The 18,450-nt window shown below is 39.8% G+C and overlaps 1 long non-coding RNA gene across 1 annotated transcript in view; it reads right to left on the bottom strand.

Moving 5' to 3' along the window:
* LOC146695954 (uncharacterized) overlaps nt 1–18,450 on the bottom strand; it is a 73,205-nt gene that overhangs the window by 14,986 nt on the left and 39,769 nt on the right. The window lies entirely within an intron of this gene.

An 18,450-nucleotide genomic window follows, 5' to 3' on the forward strand; every position in this document is an offset into this window, starting at 1 on the left:
TGGTAGCCAAGCTGAAGTAATGTAGAGAGCTTGTGGGATCCATGCAGTCCAACGCAATGTGAGCCAGAGCAAGTAGCTGCTCACCAGGCTTCAAAGTACTGTGTTAGGAAATCAGTGGATATTCTACTTGATTTTAACTTATATACCAAATTGTTTGTATCTTACCAACACTTAATTCTTTTCAGTTCTATATTGTTATTAAGTACAATTAGAAATTTAAGCTTTAAAAAAAAAAACTAAAACTTTTTGTTGTGGAGCGATAGCCATACCTGAAAGGATTTTGTGAACTTATGGAAAAAATAGCCTTAGTTTTGGTATTTCTGAATTTGGTAAAATGTGTTGTCACAAACTGCCTTTTCTGGTTGCTTATGCTTTACTGGATGTGTTTATGCTTCCTACAATGCAAAGTGATGTATTTTATAAGTCATTTTTGGACGTCCAATTTTGGTCCACTGAAGGGGTTTTGTGACCCCAGGCAACGTCTTTTTTTCAACATCTGCTGAATGTGTGGTGTTGACGTCCATAAGACCTCCGTGTACAGGCTATTGAGAGTGTTCATTGAGAGTGATCAATGGACATCTCCAAGATAGTGCTGGCTCTTGAACTAAAACATGAGAGAGCAGCTGCTCTTTGGATTTGGAGCAGAAATGTCCTTAGCTCCTCACAGGCAGTTTGCAAAATGTCACATTGACAAAGACTGTTGAGCAGATAGTTCACTTCATACATACACACTTGCACAAACGTCTCGTACTTTCTGTTGCAGCCACTCTCAGTCCTGCTACTCATCACGACTACATTTACTTCCTCTTACAACGTTCTTCACAATTAAACAGGATACCAACCTCACTAAAAAAAAAAAAATAATGCAAATGCTCGTTTAAACGTATTAAACACATTGTACTTCTTTTAAAAGGAATGCCAACAATGTGTAACCATTCTTGTAATATTTTTAATATTTCAACTAATTTTAATAAATGAGAGTTTTTATCTGGTTACAAACAAATAAGTTGATCAATTGAAATAAATAAGCCAGTTAAATAAGAACAGGAAAATGTAAAATAACAAAAAAAAGTACTGAATAAATCAATAGGCTAAAACATAATAAATCATGTTTGTTGTTGTTTGTTGATATCAACAATGTTGATATTTGTAAATAAAAAAATATTACATTTATTAATCATGTACATTTCCTGTACCTGTCATAGACGTCCACATGATGTCCCAAAGAAATCTAAGTTGGATCTTGGTTGGACATCCAAATTATGGACCAAGTTTGGACCTCCAGAATTGATCATGGACCGACGGACCCAATATCATGCATCATCTGCACATCTATCTGATGTCCAATGTTTAGTTGGTTTGTATGTCTACAAGACTTTGAGTCAAGCGCGTATTCACTTTTCAGAGAATACGTGCTTCTTTTGTGCTTCGGACTCCTTCTGACATTTCTTTGGAGGTGAAGGAACACCAAATTAATTGCTGAAAGGAGCTTCTTCGACATTTTTAAGAGATCTAAATAAATGTCTGTCGTCCTCCAGAAAATCTTATGTACGCAAACGCACGTTGCAACTTCTTATCTGGTGCGTGTCTTTTATTTTGACAGCGCATGCGCACCTGCAGACCACTTATGTGCACCCCTGCATATAATATAAGCTAAACTGAAATATGCAAACTCTTTATGAAAATTATCTGAAACTAAATGGAATTAACCTTTTTTCTGCCATTTGTATCTGCAATCTCATATTTTTGAGTTTACATTCACCTGAATTAATATTACATGGATGACTAGGAAGAATAGTTTCAAAAAATACAAGACGAACCTATAGAAGTAACCTGATGGGTAGATTGTGAGTCCAGAATTTTTTTGTCAGTGTATAAAGTACCACTCCATAACCCTGGCATTAGAATCAGTTATCTGAAAACCTGCACAATCATATAAACTCAACAGAAGTGCTGGAGTGTCACACGTAGTCTCTGTGCACAGTGCACATATTATGGCCTATCTTTAAACATAATAACTGTGCCTTTTATTTGATTCATTAAACACACAAACTTCCAATGTCATTTTAAACAGGCTCTAATCACATTCATCTGTTTAAACAGAGGCGCGTAGAGACAGAGTGAGAGGGGATGAAAGCCACGCGGAGTGAAAGAGAGACTGTGGTGAGAGGGCTAATGAAAGAGTTGACAGTGTTTACTCAAGCTGTGGAAAGTAGGCACAAATACAGAGAAACAATGGTGGAGGGAGTGGCGTGGATGGATCGCAGCAAGTAGTTGGTACCCATTCGTACTATAAATACAGTAAATTCTCAAATAGAAGCCTTAGCCTTTATTTACTTGAGCTGCAGAGAGGACCTCTTCATTGCCTTTCCACCCTTCTCTTTCTGGTATATTTTGTACTCGCTATGTTTATTTAATCAGATTTTTACTGAGTGCTGTATCTCTTTCAATTTTAACAAATGGCTACAGATGTAACAGGTAACCAATTTTTATATCTTGTTTACATATGTTCTGATCTTGATTGTTACTTTCATTGGTTGCATTTTGCTTTTTCTTTTAATTTTTTAATGTAGCAGGAAACACAGTGGAGAGGTTCACTTTCAGTGACTGGAATTCCTGAAGGTGAAGCCTATGTGTTGGCACACCTGTCAATCAAAGCAGCCATGGTCCTAAGGTAAACCTCACTGATGTTCAAATCGGAAAAAAATAATAATAATTACCCACCAAAGAAACTCTTCAAAATGGCCAAAAATATTTTGATGCCAGCCTATAAACTTGTTAATCAGTGCTTTCCGACACTTTCTGTGAAGTTTGATGTTCTTGTGGAGTGAGCCTCAAGTGGCCGTTGGGGGAACTGCAGTTTTTAGCACTGATTGAAGCAAAAACAGATCAGGGCTTGAGTGCATTATTTTACTGATGCTGTTTCTTTAGAATTTTCTATTTGAGGCATATACAAGCAATTTAGACTCTCTTCATTAAACCTGTTGTAAAAGACTTTTACAACAGAGTGAATCAGTTTTCACTCTGGAAAACACTTGCTTTACATCAGTATCTGCTAACTCATTATTTTTCAGTGTGGTAGACATGAATTGCACTTTGCGTTGTGCCAGCTTTTAGGACTTACTAATAAATTAAATTAGTTTATGCTTTGCTGTACAACCTTTCATTCTGTTTGCATATGTGAGTGCATCCATCGCGCAGTCACATATGTGTGGAGAGGAGCATTTCTGTTCAAGGAAGTAAGATAGAGCAGGCCGGGGCATATTGTAATTACTCGCTGCATTAAAATCGCTCTGTGTTATGGATCACAGGGGGGACAGTGACGTCTGAAATGGCTGACAGCCGTCTGCTTCAGCGATTGTTACTTTATTTGACAGCAAACATACAGCACACAATTCAGACAGAGGGCAGCATAAAGGGGAACATTTTTATACTTTTATATCGAAATACCTCGATAACCTGACTTTTTCTGTTCAGCTTTTTCCATCCCGGAACTTCCCTTTGTCTGGCCATTTGAGGAGAGCTTCTCCCTGACCTTCTGCTACAGAGAGTGATGACAAGGACAGCCCACACTGACCTTGACATTCACCATGCTAAATGGCTCTTTCCACAGCCAGTCAGCAAACACATAGGCAGGCAGGCAGGCAGGAAGGAAGGGGCACCTCTTCTGGATAGTGGCTATGTGGCATCTTACTGTGGGAAGAAAGATGCTATAAAGAAGAGGAGGGATGACTCCAGGAGGATGTTTTAATACGACCACGAGGGTAGTTTTAATAGGATCTTTTAGTTTATTGGTATGCAGAGGTTATGCATACAGTCATTCCAGTTTTGGGCAGTTTTGTGTAGTGCAGTGAATAGAGCCAAGTCTCCAGACAATGCAGCAGTAACCACAGTGAGATAAAAAATCACCTGCCTATCCCTCAGCAAACACTGTGTATGCTACGCTTAAATAATGACATTTTGTAACACACCGTTAAAGTACAGAAATAAAGTTACGTTGAAACCAAGCACACCTTTGTTTTTCTTGTGACATTACCAATAAGTTTGATGTGTCACATGGCCCTCTTCCTATTGAAAAAACAAAAGTTGTATCCAAGATGGCCGACTTCTAAATGGCCACCATGGTCACCACCCATCTTGAGGAGTTTGCCCCCTCACATATACTAATGTGCCACAAACAGGACTTTAATATCACCAACCATTCCCATGTTATTACGGTGTATCCATATAAATGGCCCACCCTGTAGTACTCGTGTAGTATTACAATTTCTTGTTTTTCTGTTTCTATGTATTCACTGAAAAAAGACAATTCAGTTTAACACAGTTTCAACACAGAGAATGGGAAGATTTTCAGCATTCAATTTCAAAAAACCAAAATACACTAAAAATACACAACTACAATAAATACACATATTAGGAAAATATAGTGTTAATTTCAAAAGTATTAAAAACTGTAAAATTATAATTAACTAAAATGACTACAGCTCTGATTTACCTTTAATAAACCTTTGGCGTTTACTGCAAAAGATTTGACATCCGTCATCAGAATCAGAATCAGAATACTTTATTAATCCCAAAGGAAATTATGGGTTACAGCAGGCAGCACGCTAATGGCGCATGCGCACTTACAAAGGAACCTTCTGATCAAACTTTACACAAACATCACATTGGGAAGACATGTCAGACGTTGACCTTACCTGTTTATTATATGAGAAGAAAAATGTTCCACCAAAACAAAAGTTTATTGCTATTACATGTAACCATTCTAACTTTAAACCCCTTACGTTGTCGAACACATTTCAGACATTAGAGAGATCATCACAGAAGTGTCTTCTTAAACAACAAAGTACGACACTGCTGGTAATTCCTGGCTTGCTGTCCCTTGTCCCTAATGAGATAAGATAGTGTTGGGTGAAACAGCGCTAACCTTTCTGCTTGTTTACACTCGTCGCTGACATTACCTGAGGATGGGCTGGGGCGAGGGATGAGAGAAGGAAGCGAAGGGGTGACCTCTCCAAAGTTTACCCAGTAGCCCCCCTTGCTCTGTACCCGATCTCCCCTCGAGAGTCTGCGTTTGGGCCTTAATGAGGGACCCGGTGGAATAGTAGGGACGTCGTCTCAAAGAGCACTGGGATGTTGAGACCGGCCAGGCGAAGGGGAAGAAGAGCGAGTATGTTTGTGTATGTCTGGCTTTTGTCTTTGTTACCGGAGGAGCTTTTGGAAGGTAAAGCGCCCAGGGAGAGTAGCCATATTCACAATGAGGATGTTTGTGAAATATATGTCTCCTTAGATGATTGTAGAATGTGGTTTTATTTGATCTCAAAGCCTCAAACTTCAGAGTAACACTGAATTCAATAAACAATGCTTCACAGATTTCCGCTCTTTTTCAGTGTGCGATAAATCCGGCCTAAGCAATGAAATCTTAACTTTTAGAAAGATTTAGGTCAGAATTAAATCCACTTACAAACACTAATACCATCTCCTAGAAATTAAGGTTTTACACATAAATTCTTTCACCAGTACGTTTTGGTGTAATGTAGACACTGTCTTGATTAAATAGAGGCCTGATTTTTTTGTTTAAATTAAGTCAAACAAATTAATTAATTAATTTTTTATTTGTGAACTGCACTGGTTCAACGGGAGGTGTTTGGGGTTTGATGACTGGTGTACAAAGCACACTCTCACACTAGAGGCTGAGGTCCGTATCAAGACTTAATTAAGGCAACAGAAGAAGTTTGATTAAGGTTAAAGAGAGACTAGTTGGAGCACATATGTTGTGACTCACATTACTATGAACAACAAATGTATTGTGTCTGAATTTTGTCTTTTTTTGTTACAGTTGTGTCTCTGCTGCTTCCTGGGACACTCAGGCTGTTTTGTTGATCATTGTTGTCGTTTTGAAAATCATTTAGTACAACTGGGAAAACATAAAGATAGAGCAAATATCTGGTTATTTTTCCTTTCTGTTCTTTAAGGCCACAATCAGCAATTTCATACTGTCAATGAATAAAAGAAAGACAGTCTTTCAGGAAATACCTTGAGTTTGAAATGTTCATCTGGTTTGTTTGGAAATGGCTTTTTGTAGAGACAAGAGTGAAACAAATACCAGCCTTGTTCAAAGTTTCTTTCTGAAGTTAATATTTCTGAAGAGAGTGTCGACGTAAAGGAATTAGAAGAATGCAGATATCGAGAGGTCTGAATTTTCATTTTATTCAATGTGTTATGAATGGGGTTTTTAAATTAAAAAGAAAAAAGCGAAGGCTTTTTTTTAACCACTGAACTCTTCGTTTGTCCTTCACGCTATACAAAATCAATTGCCACTGACCTCAGCAGGTCTTTTGATTGTAAAAGTGAAGAAGTAAGTGAGAAAAGTAAACTGTTGAACTGTCAAGATTTCCTTTTTCAACATTCAACGTGATGTTAGACTTTTGAAAGTGAATGACGTCACAGACAAAGGGCTGCAGTATGAAACTTGAGCTAGGAGCAGCCCCCTCATTGTGTGAGAAGAGTTAAACAATCCCTGTATAGCCAAGAAGTGTGAGTGTGCGTGTCTTAAGAGCTCTGGGAGACTAAATATGACTCATGGCTTTATGAGGCTCTTTGATGGGCATCTGAAACTGTGAACCTGGCTGAACTGTACATTTCCTTAATTGCTCCAGTCCTTGTAACAGGGTAATTGCAGAGCTTTCCTTCTCTCTTTTAAATTCAGTCTGCTTGGATCTGTAGGGTCGCTTGTTCCGCTTGAGACCTCAATAAGGTTGGCCGAGAGATGGAAAGAGAAAGAGAGAAAGAGGGAGCATATTATCCAGGAGTGATGCAGAGGGAGGGATGGGTGGAATGAAAGCAGTGTTTTATCTAAATGGATGTTGGACGATGGTCATGACAGGTTTAGAGTTTGAGCTGAGTAGGACTGGAGACAGGTGGGGTGAGGTTGTTGGACATTTTTATATGCAGTTTTGAAGCACCACATGGAAATCAGACACAATAAAGAAACATACAACAACATGACGTTTTCTCACATGCTCTTTTAGGGGACAAATTAATAAAATCCATGGCTTAAAGATTTTAAAATTTAGCAAGTTAACACTGTAAAATATGTTAACACTTCTTTAAGAAACTTAAATGCATGGACTGTGTGTGAAAGATGGACATATCTTCCAGTGTGCAAAGTGAAGCCAATGGGAAGACTCCTTAAACTGCTTTCTTTTTAGTAGGCAGCAGGGGGCGAATCCTCTTGTTGCAGTTATTTTGAAATCTAATCATAAAACTCGCTTGATAGATGAAGTCAGTTAAACATTTTGCTGATGGGTTTATGGGCTCAATTGCTAGCTTTGATGCAACATGATGTTCATTTGGAAATTATGGTCCATGGTAGTCTCAAAAAAGAGGGTATTCCTTAGGGCAGGGGTGTGATATCACCCTGGGTCAAAACACCTGAATCAAATTACCAGGTCTCTGGAGAACTTCAAGACATGTTGAGGAGGTAATTTAGCCATTTAAATCAGCTGTGTTGAATCACGGACACATCTAAAACCTGCAGGACACCGGTCCTTGAAGTCTGGAGTTCCCCCACCCCTGCCTTAGGGCATGCCAGTCTTGTCTTTACAAGTCGCAATCCTTCATCTTCTCTCTAAAATTTAGATCTAGCTCATCTCGTCCTATATAAAAACACCAAGATGTAATGGCAAGAAACCATTACATCAGGACTTCACCAACCATGGGTGACATCCAATGGTACATCCACATTTTAAGTACTGGCAATGGTTTAAGGAAGTGAACTTTATACATGCGCCAAAGAAGATATCAGGTTAGCTGCTTCCCCTGTTTCCAGTCTTTAGACTATTTTTCTTTTCAATTAAAATTTTGATATTTATTTGAAATCCATCCATCATCCATCCATTCTCTTCCGCTTATTCTTGTCAGGATCATGGGGGAGCTGGAGCTTATCCTAGCTACCAGTGTCCCAAATGACTAAATGTCATTTAGCATGGATGTCTAAATGATTTTAAACCATTTGCTAAAAAGGTATTGCAGTACCTTTTTAGGTACCTTGTGCCTAAGTATACAGGGGCTTCATTCACTCTAAGACTTTAGGTTACACACTCCAAGTACTTGTTTGCTGCTTTTATAATCTTAAACAACACTTACTCAGCTAATCAAGCTTTCTGGTTGCCTTTTCAATGTATTATTTAAAATTAGCATGATTTCAACAATTTAGTCAGGAACACTAGTCAAAGAAGATTTATATTTCTATTTGCAGTGATTTCTATTTGTTGGCTTGGAGTGCAGAACAGAGCGATCACCAACAGCAACACATGTGACACTAAGTCAGCTACAAAGAACAGAGCTGGATTGGAGGTCGTTTGCAAAGTTGCTTGGATGCGATGTTGTTCCATGCACAGCGACTCTGGGCAGGCTAAAACAGCTTAAATAGAAATCCGATATGTGATTCTCTAATTAGATGTTCAGAAGGCTAATCTCAGTTGAATGATAAGTTGATGTTTTTTTTTTGATTCACGTTATCTTCATTTTTCACTCTAGATTAGCTGATTAGCTTCCAATACTAAGACTACCACACTACCAAAAATGGGGCATTTCTTTGTCATTTTACGGTTTAGTAGTTTGCCAGGCATTTGAGGCAAAGTTTACATGTGCCAAAGTTCTCTGTCCCATTACCATTATTGTTTTACATAAACAGAAAAAAGCATCTGTACCAGCGGTCATGCCCAGAGGTCATGTTGGTGACCTGACCTTGAGCTGTGAGTGTGTTTGCATGCACTTGTACACACCATCAAAGGCAGCATCTGTGTTTTGGTGTGTGACTCTCCGGCGCTGAGACTGAGGCCCATCAGGCTGTGCTCGCATGCAATTCAGATGAGCTCTGCAAATCCAGCATGAAATTAAATTTACGACTTGGACCACAACACACACTCCCTCTCTCCCCTCTGATGGCTGCCTTGATAACACATGGCCCTGTGTGCATATGTGTGTGTACGTGTGTGTGTGTGTGTGTGTGTGTGTGTGTGTGTTTTCGCTCTAAACTCCAACAAAAGCATTAAGTGACTTTGCAGTATGCATCAATATTTTTGCACTGATGCCATGATTCATATTTGCTTTAACGGTGTGATGTGTGGCCTGATAGTGGCTTCATGATTCAGTTCAATGACAAGTCGAATATTACAGAGATATGTTTGTGTGTGTGTGTGTGTGTGTGTGTGTGTGTGTGTGTGTGTGCGTGGGTGTGTGTGTGTCCATTTGCCTTGCACCTCCATATTTCTGCATGTTATGGATATTGCCCCACCCTGGCCTGCTGAATAATAGAACATTTCCAACAATAACAATAATACTAATGGCTACCAGCATTACACCACAATTGTGGCCACATCCATAACAAATGCCACACACATACACGCTCACACACACTTCAATCAACACCGAGTCTGGCCCAATCATGTCAGCTCTAGCTCTCCCCATTTGCATAAAACAATTACCCCGGGTGGACTCAGGGTTCAATGTCGTCTAGACGACATGTTTCACCGCGGTGCCATCAAGCCTGTGTGTGTTTATGTGTGCGTATGTGGGGGTGGGGGGTGGTGGGTGGGTGGGGGGGACACACTAGGTTGGTTGTAAATTAGCTAGGGTATGGTTGCTCGGGCAGTGGCCGCATCACATCACCCTGAGGCGCATGGGGCTTGGAAGGATTTATTCACATAGATAAGACACACACACACACACACACACACACGCACACGCACACACATGCACACACACACACACACACACACACATGCAAATGAGGAAGTCTGGACATGCAAACACACACACCCATAGCAGTTAGGGGAGAACCAATATTCATATGGGGGCATAGGGCAAAAAGAAGGCAGTAGAAATGGGATTTTGTGTGTGTGTGTGTGTGTGTGTCAGAGAGCACACACACGTTTCCAGATCTCTTTTTCTCTCTCCATCTCCCTCTCTCTCTCTGTCTACTAAGCTTTCACCACCCCATTATTTTCTGCTACTGAGCCTCTGCGATCAATACACGCAACACACCGGGCATCAGAGAAAGAGAGTGAGAGAAAGGTTGGCTCCCGCCTCCCCCCCCCACACCTCCTCCCCTCTGGCTGACCAGAGGCCACGAAGAAAGAAAAAAAGCAAAAGAAGGAAGGAGCAATAACAAACGACAGGACACACTTTTTGCTTATTTGCCCCAGAACTGACTTTTGTTTACAAGAGCCGCCATTCAAGACCAATTAGGAGACGAGAGCAGAGAGCGCCCCTTGTGTATACCTAATGTGCGGACTTGTGTGTACGACTCCTGCCATGTGAGGTCTGCCACAGACGCACAGACAGGCTGGAAGCTTATTCCTGTTGACCCTCTTCATATCCAACAAGTCGACAGCAAACCACTCAGGTGTAGTGCTGGGGTTAGGTTGTATTTTAGCCACATGCTAAACAATCGAACTTTACACATGATGTTAATCCAAATCAACTACCTTTATATGTATTTGACTTTTCCTTGTGAGCGTTTCCTTTACGTATGGCATACAGGTGAAAAGTCAACAAAACCAGCCCTAACTCCACCCCCTCAGTCTGAACAGGTCAGGTCTTAGTCCCATCTTTGATTAGTCTTTGTTTTGGTACTTTGGAACTTTTACTTGGCTAAATGCTTTATGCACATGTAGGATGTGGGAAGTGTGATAAATTCTTCTTAAAGCAAGTCATTTTTTTTTTACATAAAGCATTTAATACACATCTGACTGCTTAAACTGATTTACTTATTTATATAGCTTAGTGCATGTGGCTGTAACTGTTACTTCCAATAAACAAACTACAGTTTGAATTGCTTGCTTCACTGTGACACATTGCTATGCTGTTATTAGATTGTATGAAACAACAGTTATTACTGAATGGGAGTCCATAATTCCCCCAGTTTTTTTTCTTTTTTTGCAAGGATATCTTGAGTGATCCTCATGCACGCCCTCAGAGTGCATGAGGACTTAGACATCTCCAAGCCAGTTTTGTGTGTGTGCGATGCCTGACCTGTTTCATCCAGTCCAACCTCACCTCCCAGTCATCGAATTCACACCAGAAACTTGATTTGAAGGCTAATGCTCCACTTTCTGAAATGATGCACTCGTGCGGCTAAAATCCACCCTAACCCTAAACTTTCCCAAAAAGGTGGTTTGCGTATAACCTGGTGGATGTGAAGAGGTTAACTGCAATGCAATTCAAAGATTGAGTGCATTTTCTGTGAAGAAAAGAGATGTCTGACAGGAGGAGATGGTAAAGAGGAGAAGGAAGGAAAGGCTGGGGAGGGGAAATTACCCCTGGCAAACGGGGTGGCGTGGTCTGAATGGAGAGGCAGAGCGATGGGGCACAGGATGACAATTCCTTGCCCTTCACACACGCGCACACACGCGCACACACACAAACAATAACAGAGATAAAGAACGGGAGTGCTAAAGAGAGGGCAGCTGAGGGAGGGAGAGGCTGTGCCATCCCAGACCCAGACTGCAGGATTAATGATGAATAAAAAAGAAAGAAGTGCACACAAAGGAGTCAGAGGGAGAGAAGGACGGGGGGGGGGGGGTTAAAAAAAAAAGAAAAGTGAAACAGAGAGAGACTGAAAGAGAGGAAAGAGAGACCCTTTTTTATCCCACAAGGATGGATGAAGTGGTATTGCAAGTCAGGCCTCCTAGGGGTGCAGATCTATAGGCATTCACATGCGCGCACATTTGCACACACATTTCAAAAGAGCACACACACATAAACCGCATGTGAATGCAAGTCAACACAGTGATGGAAATAAACACTTCCTTATCTCTTCATCCCTTCATTACAGTCAGCTTGCAGCATGTACAGTAAGTATAATCCCCTTGCATTCGCATACAGTCACACACACACATACACAAACATATATAACACAGCCTACTCGCACTCATGCACAAGTGCATGGCACTGTGAATCAGGGGATGCTTAATCAATGTCAGAATTCAATCAATAGCCCAGCCCCATGTGACGGAGGGGGCTCTCTCTACCCCACACCCCCTCTGCCTCACCCCCTCCTGTTCGTCCACTCTTCTTACTTTTCTCTCCATTTCCTGTCATCTCCTTTTCCTCTGCCCTTCCCCATCATTTCCTCTCCTCATCCTCCTCTTCATTTCACCTTGCCGATGCCCTAAAGTCACAAAAGGCACTCGCTATATACTACACAACCACCATGGTTCCATCCCCGCCGCACAAACCTGGGACAAAAATGCTGCTTGTGGAGTTGAAAACAACAAATCTTTTGATATCACAAAAAATATGACATGAAAAAGACTTCAGTCAACATGTTGCATTTTTTGTGTTTGTTGCCGTTATCGTGCTTTTATGTCTTGTTATTGTTCAATATTTGATTTGATGTTTTTATTTTTTAATGTTTTTAGCGGAGATGATTTTTTTTTATGCCTCATTATGCTTTTGAAATGTTTTTCATCCTGGTTCAAACATGTAAATGACTGAAAGTTTATATTCAAAATATTGTATAAATTCATTTTTTTCTGCAAAACATTTTAGTCTCTTTTTTTGTCAATAACAGACTATTTTTTTAATGTTTAAGCTTTTATATGGCTTTTAGAGGCTCCAGTAAAAACTGAATATAGAGATGAACCATAGTTACCACTTTTGAAGACAAAACATTGGAATCTTTTGCTAAATGACGTAATTTCAAACTAGTCTGTGCAGCAGTAACTTCTAAAAACTTGAGAAACTTCTTAAACACACACAAAAGGTTCTGTTGTGGTTTATCTTAAATGTAATTATTTGGCATCAAGCGATTGTTTTCAATTCGGAGATATATACATACTTTTTATTTAGAAGCAGGGAATGAAAAGTATTTCAGCACTTTAGCTATAGGTGCTCATTCATTCAGAATATTCAGAAAACTGCTCTAATGTGCAGCCAGTGTTTGTATAATAGGATCAACATGAAGTAGAATGGCAGTTCTAGCTAACTTCTTTTACTGATATATTGATTGCAGTCTTTGCTTGTTTTCTCACATTGGTAGAGATGTATACGAGCGTACAGTGGAAGTGAACTGAAAATAACATGTCAGTTCAGAAACATTTCACATGTCGTATTTTTCAGTTTTTAGTTTATGACAACAAAGTTGCTAGGGTTAGGATAAAGGTCATGACTGTTTGTCGGCCAAAACTAAATTTCTGAAATGAAAAAAGAATGAAAACATTAAAAAAAAGATGGACACATACGTCGTGACACAATGCATCAGGATGGCAGGAATCCAAAATTAACAAGGATTTTTTTCCCCCACCACATGGCACCTCTGAGGCTACAATATTTGTCCACAAACTAACCAGGTCTTACATCTCCATCAATAATAACAAGTGAACTTACCTTGTAGATGCTACTGACAACTAAACATGGTCAGTTTCAAAGAATGAGCTCAGCATATATGTAAGAAATTCCCAGCGCAGCCCCACCTACTTGTTTTGTTGGTAAAGTGCAGCCAATTAAATGAAAGATGTCATAAAGAGACTGGAAATGGAGTTAAAACTTATCTAATACAGCTGATGAGCCGAAGGGGTGCACCATAGACCAGCGCAGAGAAAAATAAGGAATTATTTTGAACTGTGAATAATAAAAGAGATGGCACTGGAAACAAGCATAACAGACTGTTTTTAACTGTGACAAACTGGAATATTATTTTTATATATTATCCAGGCAAACAGAAATTTCAGTGATGGTCAACACCTATTACAGATAAAAGCAGGGACATTACTTGCTCACAATTCCTGATTTAGATATAGTTAACGTTTCCTGTACCTGGGTTGAAAGAAAAAGCCTTATAAAGAATGCAGCAGGTAAAATGTTTGTTTACTGGTAACATATCGACTGTGTGCTTAATGCAGTAATACACCTCATCTTGAAAAAAAGAAATAAATAAAAAAAAAGTCTAGTGCAGACATTTCAAAGATAAAGAGTATATGTGTGGATGTGTATTTGTCCCCCACAGTATGTAGACATGACAGTTCTGCTTTTCTCTGGCTTCCATTGGGACTTCAGTTGTGTGTGTCTGTGTGCCTGCGTGTGCACTACATAGTAAGTTCATGAATACTAAGGCTCGCAAAGAGTAGCTAGCAATAAAGTTGCATTATTAAAAATTCAATGTTATGTGAGCTTAATGTGATTGTACCATAATATGTGCTTATGAGGATGTAAATGGTAGTGTGGGGGACTACTTTACATAGCTGTTATTGTGTTGGGTAGGTTTAAATGACAGAGAAATAACCTTTGCTTGTCCGTCTGGAATAATAGCTTTCCCCATGTTCATAAAAATGCAATTTTTGATGAGCAGTTATGAGGTTATGTCTGTAGGAGAGTGAATATGGTATTGTTTTGGAACTTGACCAAACTGCATCTTCAGAGCGCTGCTTTATTTAAGGTACTGCAATCTGAAGCTCCTTACTGAGGACAAATTAGAGTGTCCATTTCCACTGCTCTGCGGGTATCATGTGGGTGGAAGCACAACTAGGGGAACTCTTTAAATGACCCCTCCAAGCAGTTTTACTCTAAATAAAGAAAAAAATAGATGCCAAATTATGGTTTTTAAAATGTTGGTGTCACATAAAAATGTCTTAGTAGTTCTACATGTCATTAGAGATTCAAAGTACTTATTTTAAGTTTTTCCTTTTTTATAACTCATCCATTTGGATACTGTTAAGGCTTAAAACAGGACACTTTCAATGACAGTGGGCCAACAAAAGGGAGCCAAAGTCTATAGGTATGTATTAGGTTCCCTCTCCACTGATTCAGTACTTGTGTGTGGTAAGGCAAAAAGTTTGTCTCCAGAATTTTTATATTTGTGTGTCACCTTGTACTAATTCAAAGGTATTTGTGCAATGCACTAATACAGTTTATGGATGCAGTCCGGTAACCAGTCCTGCTGGCTACAGCTAGCAATACCCCACTGTTAAAAACCTGTCACCTCTTGATGGTTATTGTTTAGTTTACTTTGCAATGTTTCTGTAGTTTTTTTTTTAACTGTCTCATTTTGTGTCTTAACCTATTTGACCACTTACAGTGCCTTATAGTACAAACTCAACAGCTATCACTTCAACAGCTGGAAACAACTTGGCAAACCCGACGACACCCCAAGCAACGAGTTCAAATGCCTTCTCCAAGTAACAAAACACATTTGGGATGTTAGGGAAACTCAAACACTCACGTAAGTGTTTTTAAGAGGGACTGACAAGTGATTTGACTAATCTAATTACTATCCTTACCTAAAGCCACACACTGTGGAAGTCACCAGAGAGCAAGGTACTGAATAGTCGAACTGTCTCTAGGCTCACCCTTACAGACATGGTGAGTCATTCGATCAGACTAGAGCTGCTGTTCTTCTACATTGTAAGAGTGCAGTGAGGTGACTTGGGTGTCCAACAGAGATGTTTCCTGCGTACCTCCTAGGTGAGATTTCTGAGGCATATCCTTTCTGGAAGAACGTCTTGCGGTAAACTCAGGACATGCTGGAGAGGTTATGTCTCTACACTTACTGTGGATGGATGTATTTATGGAGGGATATCTCCTTGTGATCTTTCTGTGTCTTTGTAATCATTCTGGATCTCCAAGGGATCAGGAGCCCTGGGCCTGAAATTACATACCTCATCGTATGTTGAAAAAAAATTGTCAGCAACTTCTTTCAAACTTGTTCAGTTTTCTAACAATAGAAATAGACAAATATTTAAGTTAACCAACAGTGTGCAATTTATTGATTTATATATCTACTGATATATCATCAATTGAGGCTGAATGGAGGTTGGGACACTGGGGAGAGTAGACACATTTGAAGTATCTTTGCTCATATTACATTTTACTGTAACATTCAGAGTTTGGCAATCTTTCATATCCAATGAGCACAGACTGTTTGATTGTACATATAGTAGATATATTTTGCTTGCCTGTTCTGCCAGCAAACAGCAGGTGTTGCAGTGTTTCTGTATATTTGGATTCAGCATAGCTACGAGGAACACACTCCTCCCTCCGTCTGGCCTGAGTGACTCACAGCAAAACCAGTAGATGATCCACACAGCACACACTCACTACAGTGCAATTACAGTGTCTGACACATCACACAGAAGTAGCATAAACTAACAAATCAATATATGCACATGTTCTAGTCAGGCAAAAGGGTGTGTGCAGCTTGTCTGTGTGGTCTACATGCATGTACGGAGACCATTTTACCACCGATACCTCTCTGTGTCTTCAGTGTCAGAACAGATTTAGCAATTGGATGAAGGGGAGAGAGGGTGAATGCATGCATGGACAATGTGACCCGTCAGTAGTTATGGCTCACGTGCGTGTGCGTGTATGCCTGTGAGACTACATGTGCATGTGTGCATATCTCTGCATGTCTATGCCTGTGTGTGTTTGCATGTGACCAGGCCGCCCCGAAGCAGCAGATTTGATCTTTGTAAAGGCTAACATCTGTCGCCTGTCATTTTAGCAAGATTGATGACAACTACCAGAATGGACGGGTAAGAAAGAGGAAGAGGAAGGAGTGAGCTGATGTCTAGGACAGCGGAGACAGAGGGGAGTCTGAGAGTGGTTGGAGTTGGATAGGTGGTAGTAATGGGCAGGCCAAAGTGGGGTCATCGCAGACACGAATAATTAGGCGAGCCTCTGCATCTCAGTGAAATGGATGCTGACTGGATTGAGATGCCAGGGTATTTTTTTTTGTTCTCTTTAAGTTGAATCTGATCTCAAATATATTACATTGAGTGTATATGCTTCTGCTTTTGAGCCCTAAAAGTTTTATGGAACTTTCATAGATTTGTGACAGCATTTATGAAGTTTTTGTCAGGCTCGTGTGCCAGACGGCGACCTGGAGGGCTTTTCTTTGGTGATTTTACTGGAGGCTTTTTGAGTTCCCTTTTTTTGGGAAAAGTTTCAGGTTCTAATTCAACTTCAGAAAGTAATTTCAATACTAAAAATACAATTGAACAAAATATGGTATTCTGAGCACTAGCAATAAAATAGCTGAATGAAAAAAAAGAAAAATTTAGCAAAAGCATTTTGATTGTCAAAAAACTTTAATGACTGTATTTTTATCTACAATTGCTGAAGAAAATCTCAAGTTTTTCACTGCAGGATGTAGAAAATGCCTCATGTGTGAGAAGGCATTAATCATTTAAAGGCTGACATGAACAGAATGTAGGCTGACTGTGCCAAATTGCCAGAACTGCCACTTCCATACTACCATGATTTTTCTTTTTTGCTCAAGCACTTCCATTTTTTTTAAATGAGGGACGAGACCTTTGCACAGTCCAGTTGTTCCTGTTCAGAAGATGCAGAAGGGGATCTCTTCTGCTGTTTCATATGATCATTGTAAATTCCCTCTTGTCAATTTTGATGAAGTCTCTGATTTGTAATTGGATATAAAGAGTCAAATAAATTTGATTCAGTTCTTTTGTATAGTGCCAAATCACAACGACAGTCATGTAAAGGCACTTTATTTTGTAAGGTAAAGACATATAACAACAGAGAGAAAACCTCAACAATCAGATCACCCAGTTATGAGCAAGCACTTGGCGACAGTGGGAAGAAAAAACTCAACAGGAAGAAACCGCAAGAAAGAGCCATCCTGGGGAGGGCCAGTCATCTGCCGTGACCACGTGAGTGTGAAGGGAGGGAGCCAGGACAAAAGACACTGTGTAACAGAGCCATAGATGAATAATAATCATTAAAGGCAAAATGGTGTTTAAAAATATAGAGAGTGAAAAGCATTGACTGATGAAGAAATGCCCAGGGCATCAAGGGAAGCAGTTTGGGAAGACTATTGCAATTAACTAAGGGAGGATTCAGCCCTAAGTATATGCTTTACCAAAAAATAAAGTTAAGACTAATCTTAGAAAGGGTCTGTCTTCCAAATCCAAATTGGGAGCTCCTCTTCCAGAGCCTTAAAGCTGAAGGCTCTGCCTCACATTCTGCTTTTAAATATTTTAGGAACCACAGGTGAACCAGCAGTCTGAGAGTGAAGTGATCTGTTGTGGTGATATGGTACTATGAGCTCTTTAAGGTAAGATGGGGTCTGAATATTCAAGATCTTGAGAAGGATTTCAGATTTGATTCTAGATTTAGATCTAGAATTTGAGCCGATGTAGAAGCTAACAGGGGAGAAATATGCTCTTCTAGCATGTGTCAGCACTCGCGTTGAACCATTTTGGATCAACTGAAGGCTTTTCAGGTTAAGTTATTTGAAAAAAAGTAATGTGATTACACGTCACTGCCCATCTCTGCTCGGCACAGCAAGAAAAATCATCATAATCAAATTTTTAGCAAATTTACACAATGTCAATATAGGGTTCAATATATTTGCAACAAATCACAAGCTAACAACATTTACTACTTTAACTTGACTGAAACACCACATTTAACACACCCAGGCACGAC

The sequence above is a fragment of the Copadichromis virginalis genome, linkage group LG13, assembly GCF_057382275.1.
Source record: "Copadichromis virginalis isolate Kocher_CV1m ecotype Utaka linkage group LG13, C_Virginalis_male_GT1.1, whole genome shotgun sequence".
NCBI classification, from domain to species: Eukaryota; Metazoa; Chordata; class Actinopteri; order Cichliformes; family Cichlidae; genus Copadichromis; species Copadichromis virginalis.